At 38.1% G+C, this 17,321-nt stretch overlaps 1 protein-coding gene and 1 long non-coding RNA gene across 3 annotated transcripts in view; one reads left to right on the top strand and one right to left on the bottom strand.

Moving 5' to 3' along the window:
* SUGCT (succinyl-CoA:glutarate-CoA transferase) overlaps positions 1-17,321 on the top strand; it is a 762,875-nt gene that overhangs the window by 248,773 nt on the left and 496,781 nt on the right. The window lies entirely within an intron of this gene.
* LOC132659700 (uncharacterized) overlaps positions 2,950-17,321 on the bottom strand; it is a 40,361-nt gene continuing 25,989 nt past the window's right edge. Inside the window, exon 3 of the long non-coding RNA XR_009600427.1 lies at positions 2,950-17,071. This is a non-coding gene — a long non-coding RNA (uncharacterized LOC132659700). The remainder of the gene's footprint in view (positions 17,072-17,321) is intronic.

Genomic DNA, 17,321 nt, shown 5'->3' with positions numbered 1-17,321 from the left:
AACATATTCCTGGCCATCTTGTGTATTGTATTAGCATATTTTTTTCCTTTCTCTAGAATTCATTCTTTTCAAAATCCTACACTTGTGATTGTTATCTCTTCAAGATACTCTAGTCAGTCTATCCTGAATATGATTTTTGGCCCTATTCTTAAATAAACTAGATGTCCAGCAAATATTAGTTAAACATCAGATGCTTTGGGTAGATTTGCTAACATCTCATTTATGCTAGGAAGACATTCTGTAAAAGTCAAATAATGAGATTTAAGATGGTTCATTGCTCTTCATCCTGCCATCTTAAAGAACTAACCAGTGTTAGTTCTGGTGAAACAAACATCCTCTCTAAATTATATAATCATTAAGAATCACAATGGCAACCCACTGCAATACTCTTGCCTGGAAAATCCCATGGACGGAGGAGCCTGGTAGGCTGGAGTCCATGGGGTCGCTAAGAGTCGGACATGACTGAGTGACTTCACTTTCACTTTTCACTTTCATGCATTGGAGAAGGAAATGGCAACCCACTCCAGTGTTCTTGCCAGGAGAATCCCAGCGATGGGGGAGCCTGGTGGGCTGCTGTCTCTGGGGTCACACAGAGTTGGACATGACTGAAGCGACTTAGCAGCAGCAGCAGCAGTACTTATTTTGGAGAAGGAAATGGCAACCCACTCCAGTACTCTTGCTTGGAGAATCTCATGGAGGGAGGAGCCTGGTAGGCTACAGTCCATGGGGTCGCAAAGAGTCGGACATGACTGAGCGACTTCACTATCACTATCACTATCAGTACTTATTTTGAGAACTTTTCATGATTTAAGAAGATTTTAAATTATGTTTGAATAAAGCAGATTCCAAGAAGTCTAGTATATATCTGTTTGTACCACTTGGTACTCAATTTTTTGAATGAATGGATCCTATGAGATAGACACTATTATTATCATTTTAAAAATGGGGTGCCTGAGACACCAAGAAATTAGATACCTTGCCTAGTTGGCACAAAATAGCAAGCAACAGAGCTGACACCTTAACTGCTATGTCTTTGAGGCCTGGCAATGTTTCCAACTTTGTCAATAGTTAATCCAGATAAAATTGTAAATGGAGTATCATTTCATATTTAATTTCATTATTACTCTTTTGCATGTTACCCATCTAGGAATACTGAGATTCCCAAATATTGTGATTAGTGACTGTAGAAAAATATTAATGTCACTGCTGATGCATGTCATATCTGGTAAAATAAAGTACATGTTAAAGTGCCTAAAATCACAGGTTATTTTGTAGAAAAAATAGGACTAAATTTATTTAGAAACAAACTTTCAAAATATGTTTACAAATCTGCTAAAAGCTTTGCTTGAACTTTACAGTGCCTTCTCCTCAGAATAATTGAAAAAAATATTAAAAACTTCTAAATGGTCAGCAGTTTCTGTTTTTTTTCACTTTTTAAAATGTTACTAAGAACACACATGCCAGATTTCATTTAACTGAATTTTTATAGTTCAGTCATTAACCTACTGTAAAAAAGTAGCTTAAATGGAAACACTGACATAAACCTTATTACACTGGCTCCAATGTGTTGCTATCATAAAGTATCCATCTTCTATATGTGTATGTTTTCATAGGATACTATTGAAAAGGTAATGGAAAATTAATGTTGCAATGGAGAATTTGATTCTTTGTATATATATTTAAACACTCTAGCACAGTGCATGTTTACAACATCAAGCAGTTTATTTGGAATTAAGGTTTATCATAAATTTTATGATATTTAAAACATATTTTACAACTGGCCATATATTATTTCTGCTCCCTATTTTTAAGTTTATCTCATTTCTTTGACAAAATATTTGTTATGTGTCTCTCCTTGGACTGGTACCATACTATTTATAATGTCTTCAATAAGAAAAATAAGTCTTAGGTGATCAATAACACTATCCCTTACAGATCATTTTTCTGATTAAATTTGAAAATGTACTCTGCCATGGTGGGATAGTGTGTCAAATGGTAGAAATAACTAAGCATGAAATAATTTTAAAGATATTATCATTGAAAGGTAGCCTTCTTACTGCTGATGGAAATGTAAATTGATGCTGAAGGTGAAGCTCCAATACTTTGGCCACCTGATGTGAAGCGCTGACTCACTGGAAAAGACCCTGATGCTAGGAAAGATTGAAGGCAGGAGGAAAAGGGGACAACAGAGGATGAAATGGTTGGATGGCATCACCAACTGTATGGGCATGAGTTTGAGCAAACTCTGGGATATGGTGAAGGACGGGGAAGCCTGGCATGCTACAGTCCATGGGGTCACAAAGAGTTGGACAAGACTGATCAACTGAACAAATAACAGCAGACACTATGGAGAATAGTATGGAGGTTTCTTAAAAAGCTAAAATAGAGTTATTATATGATCCAGCAACCCTACTCCTGGGTATGTGGCTCTAATTTGAAAAGATATATGCACCCCAATGTTCATAGCACCACTGTTTATAATAGCCGAGACATGAAAGTAACCTAAATGTCCATCAATAGATGAATGAATAAAGATGTTGTGTACACATACAATGGAATATTACTCAGCCATAAAAAAGAATGAAATAATGTTATGTGAAGCAAGACAGATGGACCTAGAGGTTATTATTACTTACTAAGTGAAGTAAGTCAAATAGAGAAAAATATCATGATATCACTTATATGTATATATCACTTATATATATATGTATATGTTCTTTTTCATGTTCTTTTCCATGAAGGTTATTAAAAGATATTAAATAAAGTTCCCTGTGTTATATAGTAAGCCCTGTTGTTCATATATTTTATATATAGTAGTATGAAATGTTAATCCCAAATCCAAACATAACCCTCTCACCCTTCCCCTTTGGTAACCATAAATTTGTTTGTCGGTAACCATCACCAACTCAATGGACATGAGTTCTTTATGTCTATTTCTGTTTTGTAAAAACATTCATTTGTATCATTATTTTAGAGAACAGTAAAAAAGCCAGCTTAAAACTCAACATTCAAAAAAACGAAGATCATGGCATCTGTTCCCATCATTTCATGGCAAATAGATGGAGAAACAATGGAAAAAGTGACGGACTTTATTTTCTTGGGCTCCAAAATCACTGTGGATAGTGACTGCAGTCATGAAATTAAAAGATGCTTGCTCCTTGAAAGAAAAGCTATGACAAACCTAGACAGCATATTACAAAACAGAGACAGTACTTTGCCAATGCAAGTCTGTATAGTCAATTCTATGGTTTTTCCAGTAGTCATGTACAGATGTGAGAGCTGGACCATAAAGAACGCTGAGCACTGAAGAATTGATGCTTTTGAACTGTGGTGTTGGAGAAGACTCTTGAGAGTCCCTTGGACTGCAAGGAGATAAAACCTAAAGGAAATCAACCCTGAATATTCATTGGAAGGACTGATGCTGAAGCTGAAGCTCTAGTACTTTGGCCACCTGATGCAAAAACCGACTCATTGGAAAAGACCCTGATCCTGGGAAAGATTGAAGGCAGGAGGAGAAGGGAACAACAGAGGACAAGATGGTTGGATGGCATCACCGACTCAATGGACATGAGTTTGAGCAAACTCTGGAAGATGGAGAATAAAGAACCTGCGATGCTGCAGTCCATGGGGTCACAAAGAGTCAGACAAGACTGAATGATTGAACAACAAAACAACATATATGTATGTGTGTATCCCTTGTGTGAGCCTTGTGTGAGCTGGTAAAGAATCTATGTGCAACATGGGAGACCTGAGTTTGATTCCTGGGTTGGGAAGATCCCTTGGAGAAGGGAAAGGCTACCCACTCCAGTATTCTGGCCTAGAGAATTCCATGCACTGTATGGTCCATGGGGTCGCAAAGAGTCAGACATGGCTGAGTGACTTTCCCTTTCATATATATATAAATCACTTTATTGTATACCTGAAACATTGTATATCAACTATACTTCAATAAAAAGTCAAACACGCATTAAAAATAGATATCCTCCTCTTCCTCCTTGTCCTTATGGCATGGTCCGAGAAACTTGTCTATGTAGTTTTCATAGAGATGGGAATCAAGGTGTAGGGAATTGAACAGTAGAGATGGTGACAGGAGTGTAGGAACATCTGCAAGCCTGTAAGGTAATTTTTAAATACATGCTTGATAGAGGTGTAGATGTGTGCAACAGTAGTAAATATGGAAGAATTTTGTGATTTGAGACTATAATAAGTGTCTTATCAATCTAATCATCTTACCTATCAATTTGTGAATCTTAAGAAGAAATGAGTACTTTTCCTCTAGACCTAGCGCTTCTACCACATTGTAGGCAATTTTCAAGAAGGGGGTTGAGAGCATTGATGTTTTGAGGTGTGTACTTGTTGACAGATTACCTATCTATGCTTCAGCTTTCATACTGGTACAGTGGAGATAATATAATAGTAGTGTCTAGCTAAAAAGTTTGCTGGGAGGCTTATAAGAGTCATTACATAATAAGAATTCAATAAATTTTACTATTATTATTTAAATAGCAAGAAGATTTAAGTTACTTTGAGAAGAGTGGCAAGGCAGAGCCAAATAATCTTGAGTTCTTGTCTTGGTTTCTTATTTGTGTTCAGCAAAGCTGTTGTACTCTCTGAGACCTGATTTTTCTTATAAGTAAAGTGGGAATAGTCATACATATTTTGCAGGCTTGTTGAAAGAATATTATGAATGTAAATTACCAAGCAAAGAGTCAGACCCAATACCGAGTGCTTGATGAATGAGGCCATTCTAATTATTTACCAAAAAAAAAAAAAAAAAACCAAAAAAAACCCCACCCACACAGTTATAATCAGATTGAGTGCCTAAGGACACTATGTCTTAACAAAGTAGTATTACTTTACTCAGGAACATAAAGAACAAAGGTTAGTGTTCTCCAGAATTCATGTAGTTGACATTACCTCTCAGCCTAAAGAAATATATTGCAGAGAAAGTGGTTGTAAATGCTATGTTCTATTTATACATGATGAGGGTGTTGTGAACTCTGGAGCCACATTTTAAATATCTTGTGTGTGAGGGCTTTCTTGTTTCTTACCTTATAAAATTTTCTTGTTTTAAATGTCTCGAAGTGCATGTAAACATATATAATAAGCTAGTCCCAAACACTCATAATAAAATAAGCAAAATCTTCTAGATGAGACCATTTTCTTTCTTTTTCACTGTTTTATTGTAATCCTCCTATCAGGATTTCATGTTTGATCTTAAAATCACAGAATCTGATAGCTGGAAGTGATCAGTCTAATACCCTAAATTTGTAACTTGAAGTGATTGCCTAAGGCCATATAGTAAGTTAGTAGCAGAATCCTGGTCTCTTGTATCAAAGACAACATTCCGGGGTGAGAAATGACACTGCATCAGGGCAGAATTGAAGCTTTTATTATTTAGGAGTGGTGGTACTGGGGCCCTACAAAGTGTAGTCCACATATGTGTGTGACATTCAGCATATGGCTGAAAGAAAAGATTGGATAAGGCTGGTGCGGGGGACCCTTATCTGGTGGCAGAGGCTGACCTGTACATTCTAAGGAATCTTATGATCTCAGTTATGGTCAGGTAATATTATCTAAGGGCTGTCCATGTGGTACTAGTGGCAAAGAAAACATCTGCCAATGCAGGAAACATAAGATACATGGGTTTGATCCTGGGGTTGGGAAGATCCCCTGGAGGAGGGCGTGGCAACCCACTCCAGCATTCTTGCCTGGAAAATTCCATGATCAGAGAAGCTTGGTGGGCTATAGTCCATGAGGTCGCAAAGAATCGGACACTACTCAAGTGACTTAGCACAGCATGCAATATTATCTAGGATGTCAGGTTGAACCAGAAAGGCAAGCATCAGGTAAATATCTCAGCAGTAGGCTGTGAAAAGAAGAGAAGCGAAAAGCAAAGGAGAAAAGGAAAGATACACCCATTTGAATGCAGAGTTCTAAAGAATAGCAAGAAGAGATAAGAAAGCCTTCCTCAGCGATCAATGCAGAGAAATAGAGGAAAACAATAGAATGGGAAAGACTAGAGATTTCTTCAAGAAAATTAGAGATACCAAGGGAATATTTCATGCAAAGATGGGCTCAATAAAGTACAGAAATGGTATGGACCTAACAGAAGCAGAAGATATTAAGAAGAGGTGGCAAAAATACACAGAAGAACTGTACAAAAAAGATCTTCATGACCCAGATAATCACGATGGTGTGATCACTCACACTCACCTAGAGCCAGACATCCTGGAATGTGAAGTCAAGTGGGCCTTAGGAAGCATCACTACGAACAAAGTTAGTGGAGATGATGGAATTCCAGTTGAGCTATTTCAAATCCTAAAAGATGATGTTGTGAAAGTGCTACACTAAATATATAAGCAAATTTGGAAAATTCAGCGATGGGCCACAGGACTGGAAAAGGTCAGTTTTCATTCCAATCCCAAAGAAAGGCAATGTCAAAGAATGCTCAAACTACTGCACAATTGCACTCATCTCACACGCTAGTAAAGTAATGCTCAAAATTCTCCAAGACAGGCTTCAGCAATACGTGAACTGTGAACTTCCAGATGTTCAAGCTGGTTTTAGAAAAGGCAGAGGAACCAGAGATCAAGTTGCCAGCATCCGCTGGATCATCGAAAAAGCAAAAGAGCTTCAGAAAAACATCTGCTTTATTGACTATGCCAAAGCCTTTGACTATGTGGATCACAATAAACTGTGGAAAATTCTGAAGGAGATGGGAATACCAGACCACCTGACCTGCCTCTTGAGAAACCTATATACAGGTCAGGAAGCAACAGTTAGAACTGGACATGGAACAGCAGACTAGTTCCAAATCGGGAAAGGAGTACATCAAGGCTGAATATTGTCACCCTGCTTATGTAACTTCTATGCAGAGTACATCATGAGAAATGCTGGGGTGGAGGAAGCATAAGCTGGAATCAAGATTGCTGGGAGAAATGTCAATAACCTCAGATAAGCAGATGATACCACACTTATGGCAGAAAGTGAGGAAGAACTAAAGAGCCTCTTGATGAAAGTGAAAGAGGAGAGTGAAAAAGTTGACTTAAAGTCAACATTCATAAAACTAAGATCATGGCATCCAGTCCCATCACTTCATGACAACTAGATGGGGAAACAGTGGAAACAGTGGCTGACTTTATTTTTCTGGGCTCCAAAATCACTGTAGATGGTGATTGCAGCCATGAAATTAAAAGATGCTTACTCCTTGAAGGAAAGTTATGAGCAACCTAGACAGCATATTAAAAAGCAGAGACATTACTTTGCCAACAAAAGTCCGTCTAGTCAAAGCTATGGTTTTTCCAGTGGTCATGTATGGATATGAGAGTTGGACTATAAAGAAGGCTGGGCACTGAAGAATTGATGCTTTTGAACTGTGGTGTTGGAGAAGACTCTTGAGAGTCCCTTGGACTGCAACGAGATCCAGTCAGTCCATCCTAAAGGAGATCAGTCCTGGGTGTTCATTGGAAGGACTGAGGTTGAAGCTGAAGATGTCCAATACTTTGACCACCTGATGCGAAGAGTTGACTCATTAGAAAAGACCCTGATGCTGGGAAAGTTTGGGGGCAGGAGGAGAAGGGGACAACAGAGGATGAGATGTTTGGATGGCATCACTGACTTAATGAAATGAATTTAGCATAGAGTCTGTCATGAGTAGTAAACAGTGAAGAGTCGTCATCACTATAATCCCAGGTGATCAGGCTCTTTGAAGCGTGATGTGTGTTACAGGGGGAAAATTCTATCCCTTGCGATAGTGCTTAGAAAACTTACTAGGTTAGTAGGTTCTCAGAGTCCTATCAAAGTCACTCTCAATTTAGGATAACATTCTAGTCTGAAAGATAAAAGGGATACTTAGTAGAGAAATTGAGGCAGAAACAGATTCCCCGAGCAGGACAACAAGGTGAGTATTTAGTATTTTTAAGGAATACAGCATAAGGAATATTGTGCTTTCCTGTGTTTGCAAGTTAGCTGGGTACATCTCAGACTCAGGAGATTCAGAGTGTAAGACAAATTTCACCGACTGTCCTGACTAGATTCAAAGATCATTGGTGGCCTTCCCTCCTGGTTAGTATCTATTGTTATTAGCTACTTTAAAACTTACTCATGGTTAGTAAACATTCTCTTTTAGATATGGCATTTTCTAAAGATTTTTTGTTGTTGTTTTTGTCTTTGCTGCTCCAAAATGAATTTTTAATTGATACGATGAGTGCCTATAGCTTTATTCGCAGTTTGGTTTTATAATGCTGTTCCACGTGACAATAAGACCATTTAATAATTTGAACTCCAGAAAGACAGAAGACATTTCATTTCTGTTAGCCCTCTCATTTCTCCCTTTATCCATAAGATCATAAACTTTTATGCTGGACTTTTGAGAGTATATTATTCATATTTGTCTCCCCATGCCTAATATATTATTCAGAAGTTATGATAGGTGAATATTAGACACCTACTGAATGAATGAATGTTGGTGGCTTGAATAACATTAACTTTTGGATGTTTTGTGGCATGTGCTGAATGCTTTTTTGATTTTCTTCATAAGAGCACCTATTTGATCAAATAAAATCTATGAAATTCTTTATAAATTATAATATGCTCTGCTAAAAGAAGGCCTTGTCACTAATTTTATTATTATCTTGGGAACCTGGAAAAAGCACACCCTCTGAGTAAGGACCCAAGTCTAGGAGTAAGGACAGTACTGAAATAGACCAACCGTAACAAAGCCAATTCTTGATGAGATCAATGTGAGCTTTCAAGTAATTCAGCATGCCTGTCAAAATTCAACAGAAGCATTGCAGAATTTTATAGGAAATTAACATAATCCAGAGCTTTTGAAATGTAAGCTTTATAATGTTTAGCAGATACATTTGTAGATATGTGAAAAAGCTGGAAAAAATGACTGATAAGAAAGATAAAAAATAATCAACTGAATCAGACACAGAGATGATCCAAAAACTGGAATGAATAGACAGGGGCTTCTGTTTGCTGTCCTGTGGATCTTGTGGAATAGTATTGGGTTAACCAAAAAGTTCATTCAGGTTTTCCTGTAACATCTTGTTGAAAAACCGAACAAATTTTTGGCTAACCCAAATAGCAGACCACCCAGCTCTCTCTCTCTCTCTTTTTTTCCCTCAGCGTCCCTCAGAGTATACTGTATCCTGTAAGTTCTCTGAGACAAATGAGATGGAAACCTTGTCCCTCAGGCAGCCTCTTGAAAATCCTACACATTGGATGTACATTTTGGTCTTCTTTTTTGCTCTCTGGTAGGAAGGCAATGGCAACCCACTCCAGTACTCTTGCCTGGAAAATCCCATGGATGGAGGAGCCTGGTAGGCTGCAGTCCATGAGGTCATGAAGAGTCAGACATGACTGAGTGACTTCACTTTCACTTTTCACTTTCATGCATTGGAGAAGGAAATGGCAACCCACTCCAGTGTTCTTGCCTGGAGAATCCCAGGGATGGGGGAGCCTGGTGGGCTGCTGTCTACGGGGTCACACAGAGTCGGACACGACTGAAGCGACTTAGCAGCAGTAGCAGTAGCAGCAGGAAGCCAACAGCTGGGAGATTTTTCCCAATAATGATGCAATGGGGGGAGGGGTATAGAAAATGAGTGGCACAAATTTTCTTATTGGCTTTGATGTGGCTGGTTTCACACTCACCTGGGGACCTGAGATTCAAGAGCCTCTTAATCATTTTCTGAATTTCTTACAAAGGGAATTGTTCTATACATTGTTGTTGGGGGAAGAGGGCCTGGGGCTTCCTATTCTGCATCTTGTTGATGTCATCCCACATCCCACCTAATAAGATCTTAGTGATTCATCCCTACTACTGCTTTATTAATTATTATTATTAATAATGGTGTTTTATAATAATAGTGTTTTACACTCACTCATATATATTAATAGTGTTTTATAATAGTGTTTTAGATTCACTCATATATATTTTTTTGTCTCACTATTCCCTTTTGTTTCTCATTCTTTCTAGGTTTTAATTTTCTTCTTTATAAAGCATATTTTTAAAGAAATTGCGTTGGCGAGGATCTGGTGGTAATAAACTCTCTGACTTTATTAGTCTGAAAATGACATTATTTCAAGATTATTCTTTAAGAATATTTCAGTTAGGTATGAAATCCTATGTTGACATAGTTTCTATATCTCAGCACTATCCTCTGACTTCTATTATTGCTCTAGAGGTTTGTGCTACCAGTATAAATGACATTGTTAAAAATGGCAGATAACCTCTTAGATGATTTTAATATCCTCACTTTTTTTATATCCTTCAGTTTTATTCTGGTTTATTTAGATGTAAATTTCTTCTTATTTATCCCATTTGTGATCCATTGAGCTTATCGAATTAATTCTGGATATTTCTCAGACATTATTTTTTCATACATAGCTTTTCCCACATTTTCTTTAGTCTTTGTACCTGTAACTCCATTTTTAATTTTAACCTCCTTGTCTCTTGCTATCATTTTTATATTTTTGATCTCTTCTCTATATGCTGAATTCTAACTAGTTTTTAAAAACCTCTATTCCAGCCAACAATTAAGGTTTCAGATAAGCTCTGTAACTTGCCCATGCATACTAAGTTACCTTAGTTGTGTCCTACCCTTTGCAGCCATATGGACTATAGCCTTTGTCCCTGAGATTCTCTGGCAAGAAAACTGGAGTAGGTTGCCATCTAGGAGATCTCCAGGAGATCTTTCTGACCTAGGGATTGAACCCATGTCTCTTACTTTTCCAGCATTCACAAGTAGATTCTTTACCACTAGCACCACCTGGGGAGCCCATAATCTGTTCATTGAGTTTTGAATTTTAATAACATTTTTATTTTTAAAAACTCTATCTTGTTCTTTAAAAGGTGTACCCTTTTTTGAGAGTAAGTTATACTTTTTTTCACGTTTGAATCTATCCCTCATTCAAAACTTATTTTAGCCATGGTTATTTTATATTTTAAATTTAGAAACACTACTAGTTGAATATCTTGTGATTCTGATTCTGGTCTTTATTGTTTCTGCCAACTCCTGCTCATGGAAACTTATATTCTTGTATATTGTTTATGTTGGATTGTGGACTCAAAGATAATTGGGCTATCTCAGTGTAAATCCCTTTCAATTTAGCTTGAGGGAGTCCTTCTAAGTTGGGTTTGTATTTACGTCTTGCATAGCATCCTAAGGGACCTAATGTAAAGGGCATTTTTTGGCTTTTGCTATTCAGACCCTACCCATAGATTTGAACTGCTTTAGGGAAAAACCGGGAGAAGAAAATGGCAACCCACTCCAGTATTCTTGCCTGGAGAATCCCATGGACGAAGGGGCCCTGTAGGCTACGGTCCATGGGGTTGCTAAGAGTCAGACATGACTGAGCGACTTAACTTTCACTTTTCACTTTCATGCACTGGAGAAGAAAATGGCAACCCACTCTAGTGTTCTTGGCTGGAGAATCTCAGGGACAGAGGAGCCTAGTGGGCTGCTGTTACGGGTTCGCACAGAGTTGAACACGACTGAGGCGACTTAGCAGCAGCAGCAGGGAAAAACCATGATTCACATTATGCAGAAAAGTCTTTTTTTCTCCTATCTTTTCTCATAAAATAGATCTTTCTTATTTACACTTTTACTGATAGAGTAGCCTTTTATGTTTTCCAACTTTATGATGGTGTTACCAACTTTGAAAAATTTAGGACGAGTTTGGAAGTGGGTCAGTGTTACAGAGAGGATTCCTGTAGAAGTCATGGTTGAATATCTGGGAGTGAGTGAGGTCACAGAGTTGAAGGAGAAGAAGGAGAGGGTGACTGAGGAGAAAGGCACAGCAATCCCACAGAGTAAGAGGAATTGGGATTGGAAGGAAATAAGACTGTATAGTTTCTCTCCAGGGTAAAACAGGAGAATGTGGTTGGGGGCGAGGCAAGGAAATAAAAAAAAAGTGAGGACTTTGAGGGGACTTCCCTAGGGTCCACTGGTTAAGACTCTGTGCTTCCACTGCAGGGGACACTGGTTCCATTCCTGGTTGAGGAACATTTTGTGGAACTAGGATCCTGCATGCTGAACAGTATGGCAAAAATGTAAAAATTTTTTAAAAAGTGAAGACTTTGAGAAAAAATGTTGTGATTAAGACGTCATTTGAGAGTAGTTTTCATGAAGTTCTGAATGGGAATCATCCAGGCATAAAAGGGAGAAATGAATGAATGGTAGGGAATGGAAGCAGAGAGCAAAATAGTTTGTCATATACAGTTAGATTATTAAAAACTGATTATTAATTTAACAGTGTGTGGAGAGAAGTTCCTGAAGAACTTAAATTAGTTGGTCTTTGCAAATGTCATTCTTTGCTCAGAACACCTGATAAATAAGATTTTATGATCATTTCTTTTTTTTAAAAAAAAAAACCCTATCTAAATGATTCAATTCAGTTCAGTCACTCAGTTGTGTCCAACTCTTTGAGACCCCATGAACTGCAGCACGCCAGGCTTCCTGTCCATCACCAACTCCTGGAGTTTACTCAAACTCATGTCCATTGAGTTGGTGATGCCATCCAACCATTTCATCCTCTGTTGTCCCCTTCTCCTCCTGCCTTCAATCTTTCCCAGCATCAGGGTCTTTTCCAATGAGTCAGTTCTTCACATCAGGTGGCCAAAGTATTGGAGTTTCAGCTTCAGCATCAGTCCTTCCAATGAATATTCAGGACTGATTTCCTTTAGGATTGACTGGTTTGATTAGCTATCATATTTTAAAAAATAGAACTTTGTTAGATGGAAAATATAGATTAAGGTAAAATAAATCAGCATTTTCTTGGTGTTTAGCCAAAGCCTTCATTTAGAGCCTTGTATAAAATTGCAAGCATAGTTTATTTTTGAGGAGATAATATTAAATCAGGTTTTAAATAAAGCAGTTAATAAAGCAGTGTTAGTGATACTAACACTGAAGAAAATGAAAGATCACACTCTATAGATTCTTCTGGATGTCAGTAGGGTCCTTGCTCCTATATAGGTCAATCAGTTTGCCCTGCTTTCTTCAAACTTTTCTGTGGAACAGTCTTCTGGGAGGAATTAACTGGTGTTCTTACCAAAAAATATTTCATCATCAAACTAATTTGGGAAACTCTTTTTTTTTTTTTTAATTCCAGGTCCCTTTTGGAGTTTCATAAATTTTCTAGTACTTTAAGGATTTTGAAAAGTAGGATAAAAAACCTGTGGAACTTTCATTTCCCAAACTTATTTGAGTGAAGAGAAGTTTTGTGTGTGTGGTGTGGAGAGGGAAAAAGAGAGGGAAGATTGTTATTAACATACTATGGAATAGGGCTTTGTGAAACTAATTTGGGAAATGCTGGCTTAAAATCTTCAGTTTTAAGAAAAACTTTTTTTCAAATAAGTATCAGTTCAGTTCAGTCGCTCAGTCGTGTCCGACTCTTAAGGTCCTCCTAATATGTCAGGCCCTGTGCAAAGCAAATAGATCATAAGTCTATAAGATATAGACCCAGCCTTCTTTTTTTTTTTTAAAGTCTTTATTGAATTTGTTACAATATTGCTTCTGTTTTATGTTTTGTTTTTTTGGCCTCAGGGCATGTGGAATCTTAGGTCCCTGAACAGGGATTGAACCCGAACCCCCTGCATTGGAAGGTGAACTCCCAACCAGTGGACCTCCAGGGAAATCCCTTGACTGGGCCTTCTTGCTCATTGCTTCCCTCAAACTCCATTATGCAAGAAAACTCTAGTCATATACTGACCCTGAACTTGCATCATATAGCACAGTTTAAGAGATCTAGGATTAAATCTTTTTGGTTCTATAGAGCAGAAATGTGCATGGGGATGACCCAGAGAGATGTTATGGGGAGGGGAGGTGGGAGGGGGTTCATGTTTGGGAACACATGTAAGAATTAAAGATTTTAAAATTTAAAAAATAAAAAACTAAAATAAAATTTAAAAAAAAACTGATAAACAGGGATGGTGTTTTGATGATGGTTATTCTAACTGGTATGAGGTGATATTTCATTGTAGTTTTGATTTGCATTTCTCTAATAATGAACAATGTTGAGCATCTTTTCATGTGTTTATTAGCTGCCTGTATGTCTATTTTGGAAAAATGCCTGTTTAGGTTTCCTCACCATTTATCGATTGGGTTGTTTGTTTTTCTGGTATTGAGTTGTATGAGCTGTTTTTATATTTTGGAAATTAATCTTTTGTCAGTTGTTTCATTTGCTATTATCTTCTCCCATTTTGAGGGTTTTTTTTTTTTCACCTTGCTTATAGTTTCCTTGGCTATGTAAAAGCTTTTAAGTTTAATTAGCTTGCACTTGTTTATTTCTATTTTTATTTCCAGTACTCTAGGGGGTGGGTCATAAAGGATCCTGCTGTGATTTATGTTACAAAGTGTTCTGCCTATGTTTTCCTCTAAGAGTTTTATTTAGTGTCTGGTCTTACATATAACCCAACAATTCCATTATTGGGCATATACCCTGAGAGAACCGTGATTGAAAAACACACACGTACTCCATTGTGTATTGCAGCACTATTTACAATAGCTAGGACATGAAAGCAACCTGGATATCCATAGAGAGATAATGGATAAAGAAGCTGTGGTACATATATAAAAGGAATATCACTCAGCCATAAAAAGGAATGCATTTGAATCAGTTCTAGTGATGTGGATGTCCCTAGAGCCTATTATACAGATTGAAGTGAGTCATAAAGAGAAAAACAAATATTATTTTATTAATGTATATAAATATATATATGAAAGCTAAAAAGATGATACTGAAGAACCTATTTGCAGGGCAGAAATGGAGATGCAGACACAGAGAACTGACTTGTGGATATGGGGGTGGGGTGAAGGAGAGGGTGGGATGAACGGAGAGAGTAGCATGGAAACATACACTTTCATACAAAAAATTGATAGCCAGTGGGAATTTGCTGTATGACTCAGGGAGCTCAAACCAGGGCTCTGTGACAACCTAGAGGGGTGGGAGATTTAAGAGGGAGGGCACATACGTATACCCACGGCTGACTCATGTTGATGTATGGCAGCAACCAACACAATCAGTTCAGTTCAGTCGCTCAGTCGTGTCCGACTCTTTGCGACCCCATGAATCGCAGCATGCCAGGCCTCCCTGTCCATCACTAACTCCCGGAGTTCACTCAGATTCATGTCCATTGAGTCAGTGATGCCATCCAGCCATCTCATCCTCGGTCGTCCCCTTCTGCTCCTGCCCCCAATCCCTCCCAGTATCAGAGTCTTTTCCAATGAGTCAACTCTTCACATGAGGTGGCCAAAGTGCTGGAATTTCAGCTTTAGCATCATTCCTTCCAAAGAAATCAACACAATATTGTAAAACAATTATCCTTCAATTAAAAATAAAGGAAAAAAAAAAGAAAAAAAAACAGGATGGGGGTGGATAAGGGGAGGCTGTTTTAAGCTACAGAAATTTTGCAGAAACACAAGTGTAGTCTCATTTCATGAGAATCAAGATGCCATCAGGCACATGGCAGTTGCTTGGTCCCTGTCTGTTTCTTTTGTATCAGTTCAGTCACTCAGGTCCAACTCTTTGTGACCCCATGGACCACAGCACGCCAGGCTTCCCTGTCAATCACCAACTCCTGGAGTTTACTCAGACTCATGTTCATCGAGTCAGTGATGCCATCCAACTATCTCATCCTCTGTTGTCCTCTTCTCCTCCTGCCTTCAATCTTTTTCAGCATCAGGGTCTTTTCCAGTGAGTCAGTTCTTTGCATCAGATGGCCAAAGTATTGGAGTTTCAGCTTCAGCATCAGTCCTTCCAGTGAATATTCAGGACTGATTTCCTTTAGGATGGACTGGTTGGATCTCCTTGCAGTCCAAGGGACTCTCAAGAGTCTTCAACACCATAGTTCAAAAGCATCAATTCTTCAGCGCTTAGCCTTCTTTATAGTCCAACTCTCACATCCATACATGACTACTGGGGAAAACCATAGCTTTGACTAGACAGACCTTTGTTGGTGAATAGTTTAGTCTAAATGAATAGTTTAGTCTTTTGTCTAAGTTTTAGTCTTTCTGAGGCTTTCTTACTTAACTGAAGCCTAATAGGGTTATTCCAGCTGCACTTGCACATGGCTTTTGAATTTTTAAGCTGATGTAATTGATTCCTGCTTGGTGAATCTGTTGGCTGGCTTGTGAGTGATATCTGCATAATTCTAGTCAACTAGGGATGAGGAACAGTCAGTCACACCATGTACAGTGCCGCTTCTTCAGGAGGGTTTGGGGTGGAGTGGAAATTAAACATATTTAATGTCACTGGTATGAAGAATTTTAATGTTTGAGAACATAGGCAGTAATAAATTATTTCCAGCATATTCAATTATGCCTAAAAATTCTTAACTAGCTCCCACCTTTATTTGCAGAGTATGAATCCCAGAGGAACTAAAATAAATTAATTATTCAAACAGAGAAATAAACTCTAAAATAAAACAGAATCTCCTGTTACCCTTGACCTTTTAGCTAATATGACCTGTTGGCAGAGGTCATCGAAATATCAAGTGTCTTTTCTTAAGTGGTTATGGAGTTGAGAAAAGAATTATTGCTTTCTTCACCTGCTGACATACTGGAAGGGCTACTGAGATTTTTTTCAGATTGTTTTGGAAGAATGCTCCTAATGACTCTTGTGTTAGATTACTTTGGTAATCTTCCTCATTGGTTTAAATTTTGATGCAAAAGAACCTTACATAATGCTCTCATGATCTCAGTTGTGGTGTATGTGCCCATGTTAGTGAATCCAACTCTTTTCAGTCACCAATGATTGAAACAATAATGTGCAGAATAATATTCGGAGTGCATATTTTTTTTTCTTCTGAGTATGTCATGCAATGGAAATAGTTGAAATATTGATACTTCAATTCTCTTGCAGTTCAGCATGACTCTCTCTGCCGAACAAGGCTAAAGGCTCATTTTCCCTGCTTCTTATATCCACATGCAGTCAGCGTCTACAGACCTTTCCATCTGAAAGATGGAAAGATTCAGGCTTCACTTCATTTCCAGATTCATGAGGACTTGAGATAAGTAATTAATCCATGCTCAGTTCTGAATTTTGCCTTCTGATTTTTAGTTTCCTAGGGAGAGAATTCACTGATCATTTATTCTTCAAGGATTCCAGCCTCTGATACAGTTATTACTTACTGTATAGTAGCAATTCATCATTCTGGTCTCTACCTTAATCTCACAGGCATGATAGATGGCCTGAGTTAGGCTCCCAGGTCCTGATCACCCAAGAGAAGGAAGGAGTCCTTTAAAGAATGGGTTCAGACCCTGGAAGGTAACCGTCTCACTAGGATCTTACCAGCTCCTTGCAGCCTACCGCCT

This window comes from Ovis aries, chromosome 4, assembly GCF_016772045.2.
Source record: "Ovis aries strain OAR_USU_Benz2616 breed Rambouillet chromosome 4, ARS-UI_Ramb_v3.0, whole genome shotgun sequence".
NCBI lineage: Eukaryota > Metazoa > Chordata > Mammalia > Artiodactyla > Bovidae > Ovis > Ovis aries.
The sequence above is the reverse complement of the archived record's forward strand: the minus strand, read 5'-3'. Positions and strand labels throughout refer to the sequence as shown.